The sequence below is a fragment of the Emys orbicularis genome, chromosome 3, assembly GCF_028017835.1.
Source record: "Emys orbicularis isolate rEmyOrb1 chromosome 3, rEmyOrb1.hap1, whole genome shotgun sequence".
In the NCBI taxonomy this organism is placed as follows: Eukaryota; Metazoa; Chordata; order Testudines; family Emydidae; genus Emys; species Emys orbicularis.
The window spans coordinates 16,866,631-16,889,330 of record NC_088685.1 but is presented as its reverse complement, the minus strand read 5'-3'; the positions used below and the strand labels follow the sequence as shown (position 1 = coordinate 16,889,330).

The following is a 22,700-nucleotide window of genomic DNA, read 5'->3' as shown; positions in this document are numbered from 1 at the left end:
ACTTGGGGCAACCCTACCCTCCAGCTTTCTTCCGCTTCCACTTCAGAAGGGCTCATAATTTTAGCATAGGTTGAAAAGTGGATCACATTTTAAGAGGTTAGAGAGCCATAGGAGTTTAGAGAAAAAATGTTTTTTTAAAAGATTATGTATTAAAAAAACCTCCAGACCCACTTTATAAAATAAGATTTTAATGAGTGCATCTGTGATTGCTGCAAAAGCAACTTTGATGGTCTTTTAGCTCTTTTACTTTTAACTGTGTTACAAATACAGCTGTACTATATGGAAGCATTTTGCTAGAAAAACATATATTTTAACTGGCTTAGTATCTATTTAATTTTAAATTGGTAAAATTTGGACCCAGTAATCTCTGGACCTATCAATAATCTCCTGGTATAAACATTATCTGATTAAGGTAGAAAATAATTGATAAATGTTGAATGTTTCTGTACTGAATGATGTTTCATAAAAATATTTGTTTTGATGCTAGTTTGCTTGACTGGAATGTGCTGTAATCATGATACATATTGAACCTCTTATAACCTTCTCTATATGAGTGCATAGCCTTGATGGAAACTAGAATAAATTAATGTGTTTAACAGGTTTATTATTGTATCAGATATTTTGTGAGTCATTATAGCAATGTCAGCAATTACTGCTATAGTTAAGTACTTGCCAGTATTTTCTTTCCAAATTCCACCTTCCAGGAGTTTCTAACTCACTCATGAAAATACAAATCAGGCTGAAATGTGGTGTGACATTAGGGTAGTCCTGATCCCACTGATGTCAATGCCCAAACTTCTACAGACTTCAGTGGGAGCATGATGAGGCCCAATGTCTCATGGCAACACTTTGCTTTCATTGTGGTTACAAATTGACTACTTGTCCAGCTATTCTTTGCACTTAAAAGTATGTCAGGTAGAGTGGCTCAGAACTTACAGACTTCTGTTTGATAGATTTGGTTGATTCATTGTTTACTGTGCTAAGGAGCACAGATTTCAGAAGTACAAACACAGTATTACAAGAGTACATAGACTCCTTCAGTCTCTTTATTTTAGCTATCATGTCCCTGACCCATTGATTTATGACTGAAATACAAGAAAATTCTATGCTATCCTGAAATGTGCTGTAAGCATTTTATATCTCAGCACCGTACACTGTTTATATAGCGTTTACAATTTCTGGCAGTACCATAGACAGTCAAGTCTGAAAGACAGAATAGAAAATGACTACATAAAACAATAATTGATTGACATCTATAACATTATTGTTTCACACATTATTTTCTATTGATAGGAAGAGACAACTGTTAGTTGGGATTCTTGGGTTCTATGCATGGATTGCCATTTACTCACTGTGTGACCTTAGTAACTGGCAAGTCACTTAACACCTCTGTGCTTCAGTTTACCCATGCGTAGAATGGGGATAACAATAGTTACCTCACTTGGATGTTGTGAGATTTAAATAATTATTGTCATTATTGTCATGATTGTGATAAAGTCATTTGAAATCCAAAGATGAAAGGGGCTATGTTAGTGCAAAGTATTATTAATAAGTTTTCTTTGTTGATAATAATAAACCAGCTGTATCAATTATGAAAAATATTGTGATCTTATTCCTACTGGCTTTATTAGGCTCAGTTGCTCTCTGAAAGTTTGAACAGAATAGATGTTGGTTTCTCAACAGCATGCTCTAAAATGCACATAAACTGAAAAAAATGTAGATAATTGTCAAAGACTGGATTCTACACCCCCCCTTTCCCCCCCTCCAGTTTGTTTCTGCTTGTCCAGAAAAGGGTTGTTGCAAATTTAGGTCTCAATCCCCCTCCCGGAGTTCCCTTTTTTTTTCAATGAGGATAAAATGTTAAACAGTCACATTAGTAGATTCTAGTGGAGGATTGTGGCCCTAACTATTACTCTATAATGACATATCAAAGAACAAGTGTGGACTATGTTTTCTGTCTGGAGGACAAAGTCTGAGCTCTGGATTTTGATTACAGAAATTTTTATTTTGGTCGCTCTGTGTCAGGTAAATCATACTGTTGCTTTGCTTGGTCCAAAACAAACAATGCTCCCCCCCCCCCCCCCCAATACAATTATGGAGAGTTAAGGTTAAAACTGGTTTTCCATAACAAGGACAATTTTGCTCTCCCTCCCCCGCACTGATCCTTCTCACAAGTTCTCTGTGAATAAATAAATCCATCTGAAACTCTACATCCTGATTTTATTGCCAAGGTAGAACTTTTCTGGAAAGCTTCAGACAAATTGGACAAATTATTTTAGAGCTATGAGGGTTAAACAAAATTAGGGTTCACATTTTCCTAACTTTTTTTCGTTCATGTGTTTAAAAAGAACCCAACAGATTGAAATAGAAACTTCACAATTTGACCATAGTGAGGACTAGTGCCTCAGACTAATTGCGGGAGTGGAGGTGTAATTGTTAGTAATTAAAAGGGGTTTAATGTGTATACATTGGGAATCTTGCAGAGTTCCTAAATTTTGCATGCTGGTTTTTAAGAGTCTAATGAAGTCCACTCCAATCAGATACAAGCTCCATAAAGCTCACACAGGAGATACTGTGAGACTAAAGTTAATTAGATGGGGGGGGGAGGATTGTTTTCAGTATCGCAACCACAAGCATTCAAAAACCATGAGTCAGACCCCCCCAAAATTATGAGATTTCCTAAAAACCATGAGATTTCAAAATAATAAACTTTGGAGTCTTTTTATTTGTCCTGTTATGTTGGAGCATTTTACTGTTTTAAAACTTTCGGATTACTGTTTTAAAACTTTTCTCCAGCACCAGGAGGGCTGGAAATGTACTTTTAGGGGAGAAAAAATAAAACTGAGATTCTTAGTTAATAACATGATTCCAGCAGCTGGGGCTTTAGGAAAAACACCAAATAATGTGAGACTTGTGATAAAAATTGCAAGACTTGGCAACACTGATTCCTATTGGGTGGTACATTGCAGGGATGAAATATGAAAATAAAGCTTGTAGTAATGAAAGTGTGGGGTAAAGTGCACACATGGTATATACTAAACCAGCTCATTGCTAGGGAACTGCGAAGGTTATACTACCTCTGATCTCCCCACTCAAACGTCTCCCCAATGATGCAGAGAGCACAGCCAGGCCAAACCTCAGAAACCAGACTGTAATTTTGTTTATGACATCACACTTACAGCGTGTCTTGATCCTCCAAAATGCTGAACACTGGTCTGAATATAGGAAAGCACCTGTGTGCTCAAAGCACCTGTGTGCTCAAAGCACCATGTGCTTAAGTGCTTTGCTGGATGGAGGCCAGAATGCTCAGCATCTTTCAGGTTCAAGCCCTTTGTGGATCATTGTGGAGATGATATCAAGAGGATATCAACGTCAACACAGAAAGAAGCCAAAAGACCAGTGACAACAGCATAAGAGATTCTGTTCCCATGTGAATATGCCTTGTAATAAAGAGCAAAAAATAAAGAAAATATTATAAATGAAGCTAGTAGCAACACCTATAATTAAGATCGCCTAACTTTCTCCGTTATAAGACCTGTTTTCAGTTGCCTATAACTTTGCCAAATTTTAAAGTTCATTTGGGCTGAAATCTTCCATGCTGGGGGTGTGCCTCGGGCAGAATTTTTTGGAAAGTTTCCGCGAGAACAGTTCAGCCATTTCCAAGAACGATGTTAGGAGACAACACATTGTTTTGCAATTGTCAAAAAATTCTCCCAACCATCATGGTGAGGAGCTCTAACACACCCATATTTTGGAGATGGAATTTGAAATTTTGCTGGGGTTCACCCTGCAGTCAGTGAAGTGCCTTTTGATATCCCTGTGAGAATCTACTCAAGCTTGGCTTAATTACAAGCTTCTGAAAATCATTTTTTGCACATACCAGTAGAGACTTAGTGACTGACAACTAAATTATACAAAGATTTCATAGGAATTGTTAGGCTATATCAGACCTGTGGGCGGTCTAGTCCAATATCCTGTCTCCAACAGTGGTCAGCACCAGATGCTTCAGAATAAGGTACAAGAAACCCCTCAGCAGGCTGATGTGGGATAATTTATCCCTCCAGGAAGGTCTCATCCTAATCCCTAATAGTTTGAAAAATATTATCAGAATGTCTGTCAGCAGTTCAGTTTTCAACCTTGCTTTCAGAAGTTTATAACTCAGCCATAAAAATTCCTTTCAGACTGAAATCCAGAATACGATGTCTCAGTCCAGAAGTCAAATTTTATACAGATTTTTTTTAAGTGAGCTGTTTTTAAGTTACAGAACTAGAAGAAAAAATAGTTTTACTAATTTGGGACACTTTACTCATTTAGCACTTCATAACTCAGTAATAGATGTATTTTTCAAAAAGATAATTTGCAAGCTGTCTGCTTCAGGTGTAGATCAGGCCCTTCAATGAAACTCAAGCACTTAAACCCCCAAAGTCATTAACACTTGAAAGACAGATGCAAAGGAGATTCTATTTCTATGGGACTGATGTGAAATAACAGTTAATAATAGTAGGGGGTGTGCATGAAATAATATGAATAAAAACAGGCATTAGGGTCTAGGAAATGCATTTGGAATTAATACATTATCTAAATATATGTTTTTAAAAAGACCATGGGCCAAATCCTTCAGTCCTTACTTTTGCATCACCCACATTGTAGTCAATAGGCCAAATATTGGTTCTGTTCAAATCAAGAATCAACGTCCCTCTCCCAACGCTCCGAGAGTCAGAAGAACGTGTCCCCCCAATAATCGTCAGTGAAGTCCGAAGCGCACTACACCAGATGAAGAAGGGAAAAGCTCCAGGCAAAGATGGAATAACATCAGAAATGATTTCCGCAGGAGGCGAAAAACTTTGGAAGGCCCTCGCTTTAAGATTCAGTCGATATCGTGAAGAAGGAAAAATACCATCAAGTTGGAGGGACTAGAATACCATCTTGCAGTACAAGGAGGGGGATCGAGAAAATCTTAAGAACTATCGCCCTATATGCCTGCTCTCTCATATCTATAAACTCTTTACAAAGGTGATAACGAACCGACTCTCGCAGAGTCTGGATGAACAACAGCCGAGAGAGCAGGTAGTATTTCGAAGAAATTTCAGCACGACCGACCATATATTTACCCTTAGCCAGCTTCTAGAAAGAGCGAGGGAATACAAACTCCCGCTGTGCATTGCTTTTGTCGACTATGAAAAGGCCTTCTATAGCGTCGAGTTCAACGCAATATTAAAGGCGCTCGCAGAGCAGGGCATTAATACGCAGTACATCAGTTTGTTGAAGGAAGCAAATACTGGATATACAACAGACATTAATCTCCTCCACATCCCAATCGAGAAAGGCGTAAAGCAAGGAGATACGATTTCACCAAAACTATTTACCGCCTGCCTTGAAATGGTTATGAACAAGATCAATTGGAGGAGTGGTGTTAATATAAATGGAGAACGATTATCTCATCTCAGATTCGCGGATGACATCGTACTAATTGCCGAAAGCACCAACCAACTGCAGAGCATGCTATGAAGTCTCGGTTCTATAGAGCAGCATGAATAAAAGAGCTACACAGTGGGGATATCTATGAGGAACAAGGGAGCAGTGAAAGATGACTCCTAGGTTGTGAAGCAGAAGAAGGGCCACTTTCAGCTGCTCTTGTAGGAGTATGGTAGTGCCCATTGCTATTATGCTTCCCCTTTTGATGGAGGATATATAGCAACCTTGCCCCTGCTCTGTCCCTGGAGTACTCTCAAACTGTCCCCTATTCCCTTCCTTCAGCAGTTTGGGGTTGGCATGATTTGCCCTACTGGGAACTTTGGTTGAGTAAATAATACAGGATACATCCTAAAAAATACTAATGGCAACCCTTATTCATGCTGATGAGCACTTATTTATGAGAGCAGGTTGGTTAATTTCAGTGAGTCTATTTGTGTGAATAAGTGCTCACCAATCTAAGTGTTGAACAGTTGGCCTCTAAGTATCTATATTTCAAAGCAGCATCAGTGCACTCTAAAATTGTACCCAAATTATTCATGTCTACATGTTTGGCGCACAGTGTTTTGTATCTATGTTTTTGTGCCCTACAACCAGCAGTTGTTTTGCAACTTCCATTTCCCAAACAAATCTGAATTTCTGCATGTGCAAAAATTTGTCACACAAAAAACCGCAGGTGCAATTTGAAAGGTTTGTTTAGAAAATTCAGGCCAAGGTATCCTTTCCCAAAGAGCTAATATAATGCACTGAATAAAAAGTTCACATTTTAAAAAAGTATCAGAATATATACCAGTATAGATAAGGTCCATTACACTAAAGGGTTTAATCAGTAATGGTCAGATTCTACCACCCTTATTCATATGGTGTAGTACCTTACTCTGTGAGTAGTCCCATTGGTTTAGCTAGGAATTTTGACAGAATAGCGTACCACTCAGTGTAAGAGTGACAGTCAAGCCTTTAAGCATTTACCACTTGTGGTTATTCTGCATATACACTCATATTTCCGCATTTCTGTATCTAGATTGTTGCGGAGTGTTTGTGTGGTTTTGCTGCTGTACATATTTGCTCTGATTTAAAAAGCTGTAATTCTTGGGTCATTTTAATTGTGAGAAAATTGTGTTCCAACACTTTTTGACAATTGAAGGAAATGACAATAAAAAACTCTACTTGCTAAACACCACATGCATATCGCCACCGATATTTTTGCTAAATAAATTTGTGTGAGCTGCAGGAAGTAAACAAACTCCCTTCCTGGTAAGAAATCCATATGCTCTTTGAGTCATGCTTGTTTGGTCACTACCTGAAGTCCACTAGGAGTTTTACTATTGCTATTGATTTTATGTGGAAGGCATTTAGATACTGCAGCAATGGATGGTAGTATAAAAGCCTGCTAGATAGACAGTTAATAGATCTGAAAAAACAAAGCCATTTTTTATATCTATTTATCATGAGCTTGTTGATGGGATATGACACAACCATACTGATTCAGAGAGGGAAAAAGATGGTCAATGGCTAACCAGACAGATGCAATAATAATTCTTTTTAGTAATATGTTGTCTCATATAAAAACCTGAGTGCTAGTCACAGCTTAATGTTGGGATTAACATTAACAACAAGGAGTCCGGTGGCACCTTAAAGACTAACACATTTATTTGGGCATAAGCTTTCGTGGGTAAAAAACCTCATTTCTTCAGATGCTACAGTGATTAAGGCCTTTTGAGATAGATAAATAGATAGGTCTCATAACGAAAATTAATTAAGCCTCAAAACACGCTTGTCAGGTAGGTAAATATTATCAACACCAATTAAATATGGGGAAACTGATAGATACAGAAGTTAAGTTGCTCGCTCATGGTCACAGTGAGTTAGTTAGATCTGGGGACGATTTTCTGTTCTCCTAGTTCCTAGACTCGTGTTCTGCTCATTCGTCATTCTCCCGCCTGAATTTTATTATACGGATGCAATTAGATGTAATTGCTCAAAACAGTCATTGAAATCAAGTGATTAAATATTTCTCATATTAGTTATTTTAATAGGTATTTCCATGACAGACTTTTCAGAACTATTAAGGATAGCAGTTCTTCTGACTTACACCTATTTTACACCAGGATAATTCTGTTGATTTCAGTGATGTTACTCCTAATTTACCCTAGTGTGAGAGGTGAATCAGTCCCTTCCCATCTATGAAGTCTTTCTCATATAATACATGTAGGCAGTTTAAAACTAACATAAGGAAGTACTTCTTCACATGATGCACAGTCAACCTGTGGAACTCATTGCCAGGGGATGCTGTAAATGCCAAAAATATAACTGGGTTAAAAAAAGAATAAGAGAAGTTCATGGAGGATAGGTCAATCAATGGCTTTTAGCCAAGATGGTCAGAGATGCAAACCCATAATCTTGGTGTCCCTAAACCTCTTATTTAGCGTGTGCATAGTCGTCTAGCCAAGCAATGACATCTTCAGTGGCGTGATGCAGTTCTTCTAGGCCACTGCTGAACCTAGTCAGCAGGCATTCATCGACAATGTGCGTCATCATCTCTGTTGCACCACAGCTGCACAAAGGGCTGTCACGAAGGCCCCAGCAATTGGATGACACCATAATGGGCAACGTGATGGCAAATGTGCAGACAGTGGTTTGGGGGCAATGGATCAGTGTCCTTGTTGCGCCACCTGCCAGTACCTGACAACAGTCAGGGAAGCTAATGATCCAACCAGCGAACCGAATTCCACAAGCACCAGCTCAACGAATCCCAGCACTGTTGTCACTGACAATCCCAACATGCAGCCCGGTGACTTCTATGTCATTGGTCCAGCTTTATGTGTGTTACAACTCAACGTGGAGGGTTTGTCGGCTGCCAAGTGTGATTTATCTAAACCTCTGACTGCTAGAAGCTGGGAATGAACAACGGGATGGATCACTTGATAAATTGCCCTGTTCTGGTCACTCCCACTGAAGCATCTGGCTCCAGCCACTGTCAGAAGACAGGATACTGGGTTAGATGGGCCATTGGTCTGATTCAGTATGGATGTTCTGATGTTCGTTTTCTTCATATTGTCATTATAATACATGAAATTACCAATACAGTTAATCAGAAAAATCTACTTGAGAGTCAGGGGTTTTGAATGTAAAACAAGAGAATGTTGGGTGATGATCCTCTATCCTTACCTCATCCTAGTGTATTTCAGCCAATTTCAACCTTTTGTATTTCATGTGTTAACTCCCACTGAAAGTCCTGGGAATTCTCTGTGTAAAAATGCTGAAGGAGCAGATGATTTGCCATATCAGATTAGACCACTGATCACTTCCATTGACCCATTTATCTTCTCCATGATTCCTTGATCACCACACTATTCATCTAGGTTTTTGTACTTGCACTAATAACTGTAGTCTCTTGAGCTCCCTCCACTGAGAACCAAAGAACATTAAGTGGCTATTTCAAAGCCTAGCATGGTTTTATTCCACTGTTCCAACAGCCCGTCAGATTTTTTCCCCTTCATCTTCCCACTAGTGTTTCTTCCTTTTCTTTCTGTTTCTCGCTCCTGCTTTTTCTATGTCCTGCCTCTTCCCTCACACCTGGCTCTTGGATATTATTTATTGTTTGGATTCTAGTAGTGGCCACAATGTGCTAGGCGAAGTTCTCTCTCTCTCTTTCTCTCTCTCTCTCTCACACACACACACACACACAGACACACACATGCCACAATGTACTAGGCGATGTACACTCACACACATACACACATGGAAGACAGTCCCAGCCCCAAGGAGCTTATGATTTAAGGCATGCAATGTACACTGTGTGGGATAGCAGGATACAATCTCAGTATGTACAGTTTTGATACATATTATATACATTTTTGTATATATATTGGGATTGGTTTTTGTTTTTATTAAATTCACATCAACCAGACCCTACTGCCCCTCAGCCTGTTCATTATTAGTTGGCCAGTTTCTTGAAAGCATCATGGAAGAAGTGGGTCATGATGAGAGTTTTCCTTTTTGCATTTGGTGTTGCTATTGTGGCAAAGCTAAGCTAACACAAGAACAAGGGTGTACGGGGAGATTTTGGCAAATCAGTAAAGTGCCTGAAACCACTATGGCTTATTGCTAAAAGCAGCCTAGTCAGCAGTCTCAGCTTAACCAAGGCAGGAAGGGAGGGTTTTTTTGGGTGTCACAGAAAAGGCAGCTTGACCCCGCGTCCTTCCTGATAAGAATTGTGTTGAAGTTGCTGATACATGCATTTTAGGAGCGCAGGATGTGCCCCAGAAATGTCTATTGGGGCCTCAAGGCTGCAAACTCTGGAAAAACCCACACCTGGTTAATCAATAATCAGAAGGAACCTCTTGCTTGACCATTGAAACTGCTTACTTAACAAGTTTTCTTTAAGGGACATGTCATTCTATTACTAATGTATAAATAAGGGGGGAAAGTTTGAGGTAGTTGAACTCGTTTGGAACTCTTTTGAGACTTGTTTGGACTCTCCCTCTGGATACATCTTGCGGTCCCCACCGCCAGACGGAAGATTTGGCCACCGGAAGCCTGCTGCTGTGTCACTCGAGAGCCACACTCAGCTTTGGTAATTATCAAGGGTTGGGGGTGTTTTACTAATCTGTTGCGGATGTGTGTAAGTGCTTGAGACTAAGTAAAGTTTAGCTTTAAGTGAAAGCACTCTTGTGTTGTCCTGTTTGTGCCAGCCATCTGTCGGTCGGACGGCCGTGTCTCCCCTGATCTATTTCCTGACACCACCTCGCACAGAGTAAAGTTACCAAGAGCTTTGGGTTGAAAGAACCCCGGGTAACAAGGGGACAGTCAATGAAATTGAAAGGCAACACTTTAAAAACTGATACAAGATAATTTTTTCTTTTATACATAACACATAATCAACACGTGGAACTCATTGACATCAAATATCCTTGAGGCCAGGAGCTGAGTAAGATTTAAAAACAGATTAGACATTTATATTTTACTTACATATTTATTTAGTCTGGGATTTTTAAAGAAGGCTGAGGGAGTTAGGAGCCCCAACTCCCACTGAAAATTCCATCTGTAGAAGTCTAAACATACACAAGGCATCTATTTAGCAGTCTAGATAGTTTTGACACAAATTACCACCAGAAATAAATCAGGAAATATCTAGAACAAGCAGCTAGCCTCATGAACAATCCCTCCAAATCTTTCCACTAACTTTAGTCACCATCAAGACCCTCATACTTCCAAATCTCTACTAAGCTGCAGCATGCCCTGAAAGTCAATATTTAAAATAATGAGAATATCCACAATTACGTCAAATAAGACTAAAATATTTTCAAAGGGTATATAAACCCTTACGCTTCACAGCATAAATCAACCACCAATTTATGAAGATTAGGAAGAAATATCCAGTGCAGCAGTTTATTGCAGAATTATCCTCTATGGGATTTTTTCCACCTTCCTCTGTAGCATCTGATAGCTGCCTCTGTCAGAGACAGGACAACCCACTATATGGACCACAGTACTTACACAACATAGCCCCATAAACTTCTTGTACTCATTCTTCACTTCCTTAGCCCCAAATGCCTGAGTGAATAGGTGAGTCTTACATCATGCCCTGAAGACCAAAAGAATTGGTCTCTGAGGAACCATAGGCCCTCAGCTAATCTGTGACAAATATGGCGTAAATTCCTTGATAATATAGAGCAGATGGAAGAACAGAGGAGAAAATATTCCAGAATCCAGCATTCTCGACTGGCTGTGCCCTGCCTCAAGTCCTGGAGACTGTCAGTAAAAATGCCTCAACTGATCTCAGCTATTACACTGGTTCATGAGAAAGGAGATGGGGCATCTCATGTAGTCAGTACCAAACAAAACAGGTTTTGATAGATTTAAAGCAACACTTTGACCTGTTCACAATTTTAAAATGATACTTTATCTAATTTAATCTGTTCATCTAATCTGTTCAACAGCATTTCTAAAGTGCCTGTTATCATTGTACGGTGGTGCTGAATTGAAACTGGCAGAATGGAAATGGGGCAGAGTAGCACAAAAATAAAATGTATCCTATTCTGTTTCCCAGTCACATAAATGCTCAAAGTGCTATACGTGAGGAGCACCTTGTAAACAAAAGAAGAACTGTTTAGAAAAGAGGGAAGAATATTCTCAGGAGCTATGTTAAAGGCAGTGATTTATATCCAAAAGAAAGGCAGAAATGTGTAATAGTACTCTGTGCATTATAGTCCACAGGGTACTTTACACTGGAATCTTAGTGCTGAAATCTAAAACATAAGGGACACGTTATTCCCTTAGATACATATGCACAACTCTTCGTGAAGTCAAGGAGAGCTGTAGTCTTATATTTAATGGTGCAATTTGGCCCTAAATATTTCAACATTTATCGAGGAAAAAAATTGCTTCTCGCCATCAAAGATAATCAACGCAGTTTCATCTGAAATGTAATGGACACAGAACACCATCTGACATCAGAATTAAAGAAATAAATGTTTTGGGAAGATGAGACTGTAGACTCAACGTTCTGTCTGCTCTGCATGGTCAAGTAACATTCATTTGTTTCAGGACGCTGAGGAAATTAAATCCTTAGCAACTTGTGGCTGATGTTATTTACTCTGAAGCCCAGGAGTAATTTGATGCAACTTCTCGGCACTGTTCCTGTGCTTCCAAAAATTACTGTTTTGAATGTCCTTAATTCTGGAAATTTTCATTCTACTAAACACAGGCCAGAAAGAAGTAATAGGGCTTTATGCAACTCTGCTTCTGTGAGCAGGGGGGAGCTGAGTCCTTTGGCTTATTCTCCCTACCCATCACAGGCCCACGGCCAGGGTCTATAGTAAGCCAGATGCATGAGTTGGGAAAGACAAGGGCTCAGAGTCCAGCTGCTCTCTGGGGCAAAGTCTGTCCCCAAATCCCTATTTTTTAAGGCTGAAGATTCAGAAATCTGAAAGTTTTGTTCAATCTACATTATATTCTAATTTGTATATTTGATTAATATCTTTTACTTCACTTACATAAAAGACAGTAAATGTCCTGATTACCAGAACTTAAATTGTTATTATAGTAATTGCTATGCTTCTGGCTGACTTTGGCACATCTCCTAGCTGGGCTCCTAGCTTGGGCTGCTCCATGCTCTGTGGTTGGAAGGAACTCTGGCTGGCTATGTTTGCTCCTCCCTAGCTAGGGAGCCCTGGGTGGTGCTGCCTGATTACTGCTCACAGTTTAGCTACAGCATTCCACTTTTGCTTTAGTCATAGCTCCAGATGTATGGGCAAGTAGGGGGACTATGCACCAGGCTTTATTCTTCAACGTTTGAGCCCTCCTGGTTGGGGCTCTTTAATCATAGAGATCTTTCTAGAGTAGTTCTATCCCTAGAGATACAATCTAGAGTGTCTTCTTTGCATTCCAAATCAGGAAATTGCTACACCTTGGTGAGACCAGTTCAAGAAGCAGCTAGAATCAGGAGGTTGAGCAGATTTGTAAATCTTTGGGGCAAATCAGAGTAAGTTAGGGTTTGTCTGTACTTGGGAGTCAGCTGCTGGTACAACTGCACCAGTGCAAACAAGGAAAGCTACTTGGAACACTGTATACTCAATTGGGGCAAATTATGATATTTATTTTCACTGGTGCAGCGATATTGGTTGTTGGCCACTGTTAACTGAATTGTGGCATGTGGCTAACTCCAAGTTGTAGACGAGTCCTTACTTCAGATTAAGTATATAGTAGTGTACACAAGTTCCCAGTGGTACTGAAATTAGGGGTGCTACCACACCCCCTGTCTTAAAGTAGTAATAACAAACAACAAATACATGGTTTCCTTCATCAGCATCCCCACTATAAAAATTGTTCCAGCACCCTCTAAGTTCCCCACATTGAACTTTCTGTGGAGACCATGGCAGTACATCTTGTGCAGGCTACATCTTGTGCAAGCTGAGGAGTGGCAGGGAGCTAGGTAGGAGAAAGGAGCAGGTGGCAGTGCATAAGCATTAGGTCTCTGCATGCCCTTGCCTCCAGTGGATTCCCTGAGATCAACAAAGTCAGTCTGGACCACAACTGCAACTTTAGCTTTTGCTATTTGTTTCAACTGCAGTGGTATGTTGTTTATGTGTATGTGTTTGGCACGTGGGCTGATAGAAGTGAGGGTGTATGTATGTAACATCATAATTACACATTGAGGCTCTAGGCCAGTGGTTCTCAAACTAGGGCCGCCGCTTGTTCAGGGAAAGCCCCTGGCGGGCCAGGCCGGTTTGTTTACCTGCTGCGTCCGCAGGTTCGGCAGATCGCAGCTCCCAGTGGCCACGGTTCACCGTTCCAGGCCAATGGGGGCGGTGGGAAGCGGTGGCAAGTACGTCCCTCCGCCCGCGCCGCTTCCCGCCGCCCCCATTGGCCTGGAGCAGCGAACCGTGGCCACTGGGAGCTGCGATCGGCCGAACCTGCGGACGCGGCAGGTAAACAAACCGGCCCGGCCCGCCAGGGGCTTTCCCTGAACAAGCGGCGGCCCTAGTTTGAGAACCACTTCTCTAGGCCATATCTGGAGTACACAACACAACCGATCTGTCATAACAACATGTTGTGCTATCTAATGCTGTGTCTCCAAATCGTTAGTTTCCTCCAAATTGCTCCAGATCTTTAGTTTCCATCCTTTATTCCCTTTTGGCACAAAATACACCATTATTTTCACATCGTTCTGGTCTGAGCTCGTGATTTTATCCATATGAACCAGAAGCGAATAAAAGTTGGCAACTACATACCTATTATATTATAGAGTACACTTTAATCAGCACCCTAATAAACAGCACACCCAGTTAACTGGGACAATTGCCAGGGAGTGAGCGGATTTAGCTCACTGCACTTCAGTGACTGTAAATGATGGATAAGCAGCATGCTTGTTGCTGTTGTCTGCAAACTTATTTGTAGTAGTTAGCAGGTGAGAATTGGTGTTTGCTGGCATACAGTTCCCACCCCCCTCCCCGCACTCTGTTCAGTTTATGTAAATTCTCTGCTCTGATGTACACCTCTACCTCGATATAACGCTGTCCTTGGGAGCCAAACAATCTCACCATGTTAGAGGTGAAACCACGTTATATCGAACTTGCTTTGATCCACCGGAGTGTGCGCCCCCCCGCCCCCCCGGAGCACTGCTTCACTGCGTTATATCCGAATTCATGTTATATCGGGTCGCGTTATATCGGGGTAGAGGTGTATCTTTTAAAGGTAACTTTCTCTTACGGCAGCTGTTTAAAAATGGTTTAATGATTTGTCTCTTATTCTTTTCAAAGCAACTGGTGAAACAGAAGTGACTTCCACTGTAACACAGTCCTATGACAGGTTTCAAAGTGGTAGCTGTGTTAGTCTGTATCAGCAAAAAGAACGAGGAGTACTTGTGGCACCTTAGAGACTAACAAATTTATTTGGGCATAAGCTTTCGTGGGCTAAAACCCACTTCATCGGATGCATGCAGTGGTTTTAGCCCATGAAAGCTTATGCCCAAATAAATTTGTTAGGGCTGGTCTACACCCAGCCGCTAGTTCGGCGGCTGGGGATCGAAGTTCTGGGTTCGACTTATCGCGTCTGGTGTGGACGCGATAAGTCGAACCAGGAAGTGCTCGCCGTCGACTGCGGTACTCCAGCTCAGCGAGAGGAGTACCGCGGAGTCGACGGGGAGCCTGCCTGTCGCGTGTGGACCGCGTCTGAACCGCGGTGAGTTCGAACTAAGGTATGTCGAATTCAGCTACGTTATTCACGTAGCTGAATTTGCGTACCTTAGTTCGACTTGGGGGGTTAGTGTAGACCAAGCCTTAGTCTCTCAGATGCCACAAGTACGCCTCATTCTTTTTACATTCCTATGAGGCTTTGATAATCAAGATGATGGCTTAAGAACACAAGAATGGCCATACTGGGTCAGACCAAAGGTCCATCCAGCCCAGTATCCTGTCTACTGACAGTGACCAATGCCAGGTGTCCCAGAGGGAGTGAACCTAACAGGTAATGATCAAGTGATCTCTCTCCTGCCATCCATCTCCACCCTCTGACAAACAGAGGCTAGGAACACTATTCCTTACCCATCCTGGCTAATAGCCATTAATGGACTTAACCTCCATGAATTTATCTAGTTCTCTTTTAAACTCTGTTATAGTCCTAGCCTTCACAACCTCCTGAGGCAAGGAGTTCCACAGGTTGACTGTGCGCTGTGTGAAGAAGAACTTCCTTTTATTTGTTTTAAACCTGCTGCCCATTAATTTCATTTGGTGGCCCCTAGTTCTTATATTATGGGAACAAGTAAATAACTTTTCCTTATTCCCTTTCTCCTCACCACTCATGTTTTTATATACCTCTATCATATCCCCCCTTAGTCTCCTTTTTTCCAAGCTGAAAAGTCCTAGCCTTTTAATCTTTCCTCTTATGGGACCCATTCCAACCCCCTAATAATTTTAGTTGCCCTTCTCTGAACCTTTTCTAATGCCAGTATATCTTTTTTGAGATGAGGAGACCACATCTGTAGGCAGTATTCAAGATGAGGGCGTACCATGGATTTATATAAGGGCAATAAGATATTCTTAGTTTGCATGTTTGTCTTTCCACCAGTCTGTCAATTCAGAGGACTCTACCTTACTGTGGAACTGCTGATGTATAAAGGGACACATACATGAACAATTCTGCTGCAGCTTTCTAGAACTACCTTTGATATTATACACTGCATGTTGGCCATTCTTACTTTAAAGTAGTGTTCCTATGATGAGAAAAATCTGTATTTAAAAGTAAAACCTAGCACCTGAAACTGATATATGTTACAATTGACTACAAACACATGTGACATTTTTCTATAATTTGGACACCCTTTGCCAGAAAATTAAATAAAATTGAATACAGCAAACCTCTCTAATCCCCACATTCCTCCCAGATTGTTTCTACGGAGACTGTAAAGCATTAGTGAAAGCAAACAAAGTAAGTTACAAAAAAGGAGGGGGGGGGAGAAGAACCCCTCAATAAGGCATCTTTAAAACGAGGGCCATCATGGTTCAGCAAAAGGTAGAAACATTGGTATAATTAAAGGAGGACATCATTTGTAGGTCATTCGAAAATAATTGTCCATGTTGCCATTCGGTTAGGCTTGTTGGCAGGAGGAAAAGAGACCACTCTGTCCTACTGCAGATGGTTCTTTATTAGTTGTGGCTTCTGTAGAGATTCTGGCTCCTCTTTGGAACATGGAGGATTTCTTTTATTACATATTCTGGACACTATCTTTTTTAAAAGATTTTTTTCTCCAATGTGTGCAAAATCTCCTTGCACCAGTGCTTCTGTACTGAAATTACTGTGCCAAAGGAATGCAAACGTCTAGAGCAACAATTGTTCATTTTCCTTTAATGACTTTGTCGACAGGATGGAGACATTTTTGTGGTGTGATGAATTCACTCGGTCTCCCGTTGTGTTTTCCCCACATGCTTTGGAAACTCTCTCTTTCTCTAAGAAGTTATGTCCATCCACTCTGGCAAGAACTTCATTACTTCATATTCATTGTGCTTAAATGACACCCCAGTGGTACTGACCTTCTGGGATGACTGATGTAAATTATATGCTATGTAGGGGAAAATAAAATCTTTTTCTTACTTATGTTCTGCAGACCAATAAAAGTGAAAACAAATGACAGAGAAAATCAGGCTTATTCAAAAGTAAAACGTTGTATGTGTTATGGTTTCAGCAGACTCCAGTTTGTGAAAGCAATGAGACATTTCATAATGACTTATGTATCTTAAAGATGACTTGCCAAGGGAAACGATGTTTGTGCCCTTTTTTGGTTCTTCGTGATGCATAAAGAAAGCCTGAAATTATTTTAAGTCCCTATGAAGTTTAGTAAGAACTCAAGAGACTTGTCCAACAGCAAGCATAGTACTTTTAACTGCACAAGCACTCAAGTGACACTGAGACTGCTCAGGCTTCTGGAAACATGTAGTTGTCAATGGGCATGCTCATTCATTCCAATATATTTTGCTTGATTTATATATTAGAATTATCAGGAATATTAATCCTTGCCTTCCCCGTATATTTCCCACAGTACTCAACTGAGGACTACAGAACTGAAGTAAAAGCTTCCGATGGAAGGCAAGGATTGGGGAAGACTGCTAAATCTTTTTCAACTTGACAGATTTTTTTTTTCTTTTTCAGGAGAATACTTGACAAAAATGATTTGTCAGGGGCTGTTTAGGTATTTGTAAATCTATCATGGGAGGGAACAGTCCCAGTCAGTGTCTCAGCTTCTCTGCTGTAACTCTGTTGCTCTAAAAACCACCACCACCAGCAATGCTGGCCTTTTGCTACTCTGGTACTGTCAGTGCTTGGGCTGCTCTCAACTCTTCCTATACAATTGTAGGCACCAGCAGAAAGGAAGAGATGTTGAGATCACTCAGCTGGCTAGCTAGCTGTGAGTGGTAATATCTTCCAGTCTCCCCAAGATGTGTGAGAAGGAGGTAGAAATGGGACAGAAGGAGGGAAAGACATAGGAAGGAGGCAAACAGAAGGGGCTGATAGGGTATTGATAGGAGGGAGCAGGAAGAGAGGGTGCCTTTGGGGCATGCCATTGGTGGCAGAAGGGAACAGGATGGGGGGAGTATGAGGGAGCTATGGAAAAAAGATGAAAAGTTTCTTCAAGATTAATTTCTAATAAGTCAGGATTCAGGCGGCCCTTTAAGGATTAATTTGCTGAATGCTAGCCCCACCCCCTTCAAAGAAAATAATAACCTAAAATCTACTATAATGCACATACAGTTGTGCAGCCACCAGACTGGTTTCTGAGGACAATTGTTCCTGGTAAAATTTTTACATGATTGCCAACTGTACAAGAGTTTTAGTTAAATGGGTGATGACAAAAGAAAAATTATATCTATATCTATAGAGAGAGACTGTTTGATTAACAATCTTGGGAAATCACAATCCCAAACAAGCCTTTAAAAAACATTTCATGCCTTTTTTACACATCCTAAAAAAAAAAAAATCACAAACATAATGTACTTTCTTATTTTATATTTTCTGGTTATCTTTGTTAATTCTATTTTACAGACTCTGCATAGGATTGTGGAGTGACAGGAATAACCCCGTGCACGTAGCCACTTAGCCATGTCAGTAGCAGTGTCACAAATCACATATTATTTGGGATAGTAGGTAGGCAGCTTCCAAGTAATTCTGATTCTAGTAGTCTGTAACAAAATAAACTTCCCTTTTAGGAACCTGTTCCCTGTGCTAGAAAGTTGTTGAGACACTGGAGGAAATTCACAGAAAAGCAACACAAATTATTTGGAGGTGCAGAGGACAGAAGAATGGAATTATGAGGAAAGGTTAAAAGAGCTAAATATGTGTATCTTGCTAATTGACACCTGGGAGAGGCAATGGTCATGATGCAGTATGCAAGTATTTGAAACAAGCAGATGTCAAGGACAGAGTTTAGGGTTTGATAAGAGGGTATAATTAGGAGTCATGGGATGAAATTAGAGGGAAAATTTAGGACTTGGCTGCACACAGAAGTTGTATCACTTCAACTGTATTAGTATAAAATAGTACAATTCCATAGTATGGCTGTGTTTATACCAGTATAAGTGGGCTTTTACCACTATAGTTTATTCCCATACAGGAAGGGGAATAAGGTATGTCGGTATGTCATCTTTATGCCAGAATAACAGTGTCCAAACTAGGGGTTTTATGTTTTACTGGTGTATCACACCTCCAACCAAAATAGTTATACTGGTACAAAATCCATGTACAAACCAGACCTTAGCTTAATATCCCCCAAAACCTTCCTGACGGGGATAGCTATTAAGCTGTGGAACAGTTTTCCTGCGAGACTCATCAGAAAACCCACTTTTTGGGACATTTAAACTTGCCCAGAAGCGAGGATCTTGCATCAAACCCTCATAGGTGAAGCATCACTTTGAGATGGAGCTATGTGTCTTTGGCAACCCTTTGCACACCCCTGGGTGCTTATTATTTTTAGATTAATTTTTGTCTCATAGTCACTGGGACCCTTCCTTAAAGCCTGACATATACTACCTTCAGTACAGCCTGGTTCCTGTAGTGTCTAAGCCTCAGACACACCACCTGTAGTAGTGCCTAGCTACTAAAGGGTCTAGGCCTTAGATACATGACCTGCAGTAGTGCCTGGTTGCTATAGGGTAGTGGGTTTTAACCTTTTTTCATTTGCGGACCCCTAAAACATTTCAAATGAAGGTGCAGACCCCTCTGGAAATCTTAGACATAGTCTGCGGGCCGCAGGGGTCCGCAAATCACAAATTGAAAACCACTGTTCTATGGTAACCTTTTATAGCTCCCAGTTAGACCCCCCCACAGGTTGAAAACCACTGCTATCGGGTCTAAGCCTCAGACACATGATCTGCAGCAGTGCCTGGCTGCTAGAGGGCCTCTCCTGTCTGCTGGGGGTGGAAGAGAAATCTTATAAGCATCTGACTTTATGGCAAGGGGCATAGCGTGTTAGATCGGTGCCCTTTTCATTTCTAATGTAAATGCAACATATGGAACTTCCTAGCCAGGTGCCGAGAGGGGACCGTAGAGATGCCTGTAGAAGCACCTCCTGATGGCTCCAGGGTCTCTTCTGAAACCGGCGGGGGATATCCGAGCCCCTACACGGGGGTCTCCTACAAGCAGGGGCCTCCTCTGGGGGATTCCCCAGCTCTCCTCTCCCCTACGGGCTGCTCTACCACGCCACCCACGCCGCCGCGCAGGGGGAAACCCCTTTCTGAGGGAAGCGGGAGCAGCGGCCGAGCCAGGGCTGGGCACAGCGCGGCCCGCCCCTGCTCCACCCCCCCCCCCCCCTCACGCGGGGCTCCAACCCCCACCGGCCGCCCAGGGAGAAGCGGCGCGAGCCGCCACACAGAAGATGGAGGCGCGGATGCTCCGCAGCCGATGTGTGGCGGAACCGGCCCCTCCCCCGGCGGGCGGCGCCATTTTCCCCCTGGTCGGTTAGTCACTTAGAGCCGAGCGGCTGCTGAGAGGCCTCGGTTCCTCTCTCCGTGTCTGGTGGTAGGGGAAAGAGGACGGCGCAGCTCCCCTCTCCCCCTGTCCAACCGTCCCTCTGTCTCTGGACATCAGCCCACTGGGGTTAATTGGCTACCACCAGGCCAGGCTGCGCCTTCCTTCCTTGCACACCTCTGCGTCCAGCCCCGTCCCGTGTGTCTGAGCCTTTGAGTGAGTCACCAGCAAGGGCGAGCGAACAGCGTGTTGCTATTGCCTAACTTAGCAGGGAGTTCATGGGGCCGTGGAGGTATTGACCCCAGGGATGTATTGCCTGGCTGCCTAGTAATCTTTTTTTTTGGGGGGGGGGAGAGAAGGGGAGGGTTATGTGTGTTCCTGAGTCTTGCACCCTGTTGCAGGAATGTCTGCTAATGTGCCTTGGCCTCTGTTAGCATGGTAATACGTCTTCCAGCGCCTGGGCTAGATTGCACTCAGCGCTGTGCCACTTGCACCCCAGGTCTGGGGAAAGCCTCTGCAGCTCCTTTCCTTGTAACGTTATCTGTTCAGTGGGACCAGATGCTAAAACCAAGCTCCCCCCCCGAATTGGCCACCTGTTGCAGGTGCCTGAGTGTTTGGGATGTCCAATCTGGGGTGCTTCGGGCCTGAATTTCAGAGGTGCTGAGCACCCACAACTCCACTTGACCTCGGTGGCAGCTGTAGATTCTCAACAAGTCTGAAATTCAGGTTCAAAGCACCCTAATAACTCAGGCACCCAGAACAGGTGACCACTTTGGGGAGTATGGGTACACATAACTCCTCAGCCTGGTGGTCTGCATCCTGTTTCTCTCCTCTTATCAATTTCCCTGGGGTTTACACTTATCGCTTACTAAATGTTTTACTCTGCCCTATTTATATTCATGTTTGCAAACAACTTTGAAAATGTTTTTATAATTTATATAGAACAAGTTGCTGATGTCCAGTTACACCAAAAGTGTGCCAGGTACTGTTGAGTGTTGTTTTGTGATGGTGTTGTATCTTTGCTGTTCTGAGAGTTTGGTGGTTTCCTCTCGCCCACATTTTTTTTTGGTGGGGGCAGGGGGATTGATGGATTTTATTTAGATAGCAGTACAAGTGTGTGTGGTGTTTTATAGGTGAAGGGCCCAGACTTTGCAATGAATAAAAAACTACCTGTTCCCAGGTTCTGAGCATTTAATACATTCTCAAGTCCAAGAGAATGCATTTTTTTCTGTTGAACTCTTATAAATGTGCAGTGGTTTTCATTATCATTTACTAAATATATTAAGATATGCTTTATATATTGGTCAGCAACTTCAGCTCTAGAAATTACACAAATGACTGAAACGCTTTGTGACCTATGAATGAAAAGAACTATATACATGCAAAGATTTATTAGATATGCATTCCAGGAGAAAATGAGGTTTTGGGCAATATATTTAGCTTCAGGGTATGTCTACACTTAAAATGCTACAGCAGGCAGCTGCAGTGCTTAAGCGTAGATGCTACCTATGCCAACAGGAGTGGGTCTCCCATCGGCATAGGCAGTCCAGCTCCCCGAGAGACGGTAGTTAGGTCCACAGAAGAATTCTTCTGTTGACATAGCACTGTCTACAACGGGGTTAAGTCGGTATAGTTACCTCTCTCGGGGCTGTGGATTTTTCACATCCTTGAGCGATGTAGCTATACCAATATAAATTCCCAGTGTAGACCAGAACGTCCTGTAGCAACATTAAGGGTGTGTTGTGAGGTACTTCAGAAGATTTTTGTAGAACTGAGTTTACTTGAAGGGTTATAATTTGAACCAAATGGAAATTAGAAACAAATTCTGTTGATGAGGTATTTAGAGAATGCCTTCCTTTTGAAATATTCAGCTAAACTCCTGTGTTCTTCTACCTGCTATGAGTCTTCTCCTCTCTCCCTTCCCCTTCCTTTACTGTTTTAAGTTTATTATTTTTTACCATGGGCCAGATCCCAACTCCCATTGAAGCTAATGGAAATATTCCCATTGACTTCAATGGGCTTTGCTCAGACCTCATGTTTGTAGACTGGTAACCTGTCTCTTATGATGACTTTTCATCTTGTTTGTTGCTGCATTAGTAGTGAGAGTGGTGTCATAAGTAGTTTTGCCAACTCCTGAGATATTTGGTAGTTTTCTTAAAGCCCCAGCTCCTGGAGTCATGTGAATACATGAGAATCTTAGCTTTCATGTAAAAAAAAAAAAAAAAAACACGTAATTTCGGAAGTTTGAACAGATGACCAGAGTATGCTCT

General features: G+C 41.7%; 2 protein-coding genes across 5 annotated transcripts in view; one reads left to right on the top strand and one right to left on the bottom strand.

Annotated features, from left to right (window-relative positions):
- RUNX2 (RUNX family transcription factor 2) overlaps positions 1–22,700 on the bottom strand; it is a 198,315-nt gene that overhangs the window by 110,067 nt on the left and 65,548 nt on the right. The gene's annotated exons all lie outside the window — the stretch shown is intronic.
- Positions 20,401–22,700, top strand: part of SUPT3H (SPT3 homolog, SAGA and STAGA complex component) — a 465,872-nt gene continuing 463,572 nt past the window's right edge. For 2 of the 3 annotated variants that reach the window (XM_065400530.1, XM_065400529.1), the window contains exons 1-2: positions 20,401–20,646; positions 21,373–21,412. The gene's annotated coding sequence lies outside the window, so the exon portion shown is untranslated. Of the gene's footprint in view, positions 20,647–20,674; positions 20,723–21,372; positions 21,413–22,700 lie in introns of those variants that run through there. The other variant, XM_065400531.1, reaches the window with a different exon arrangement.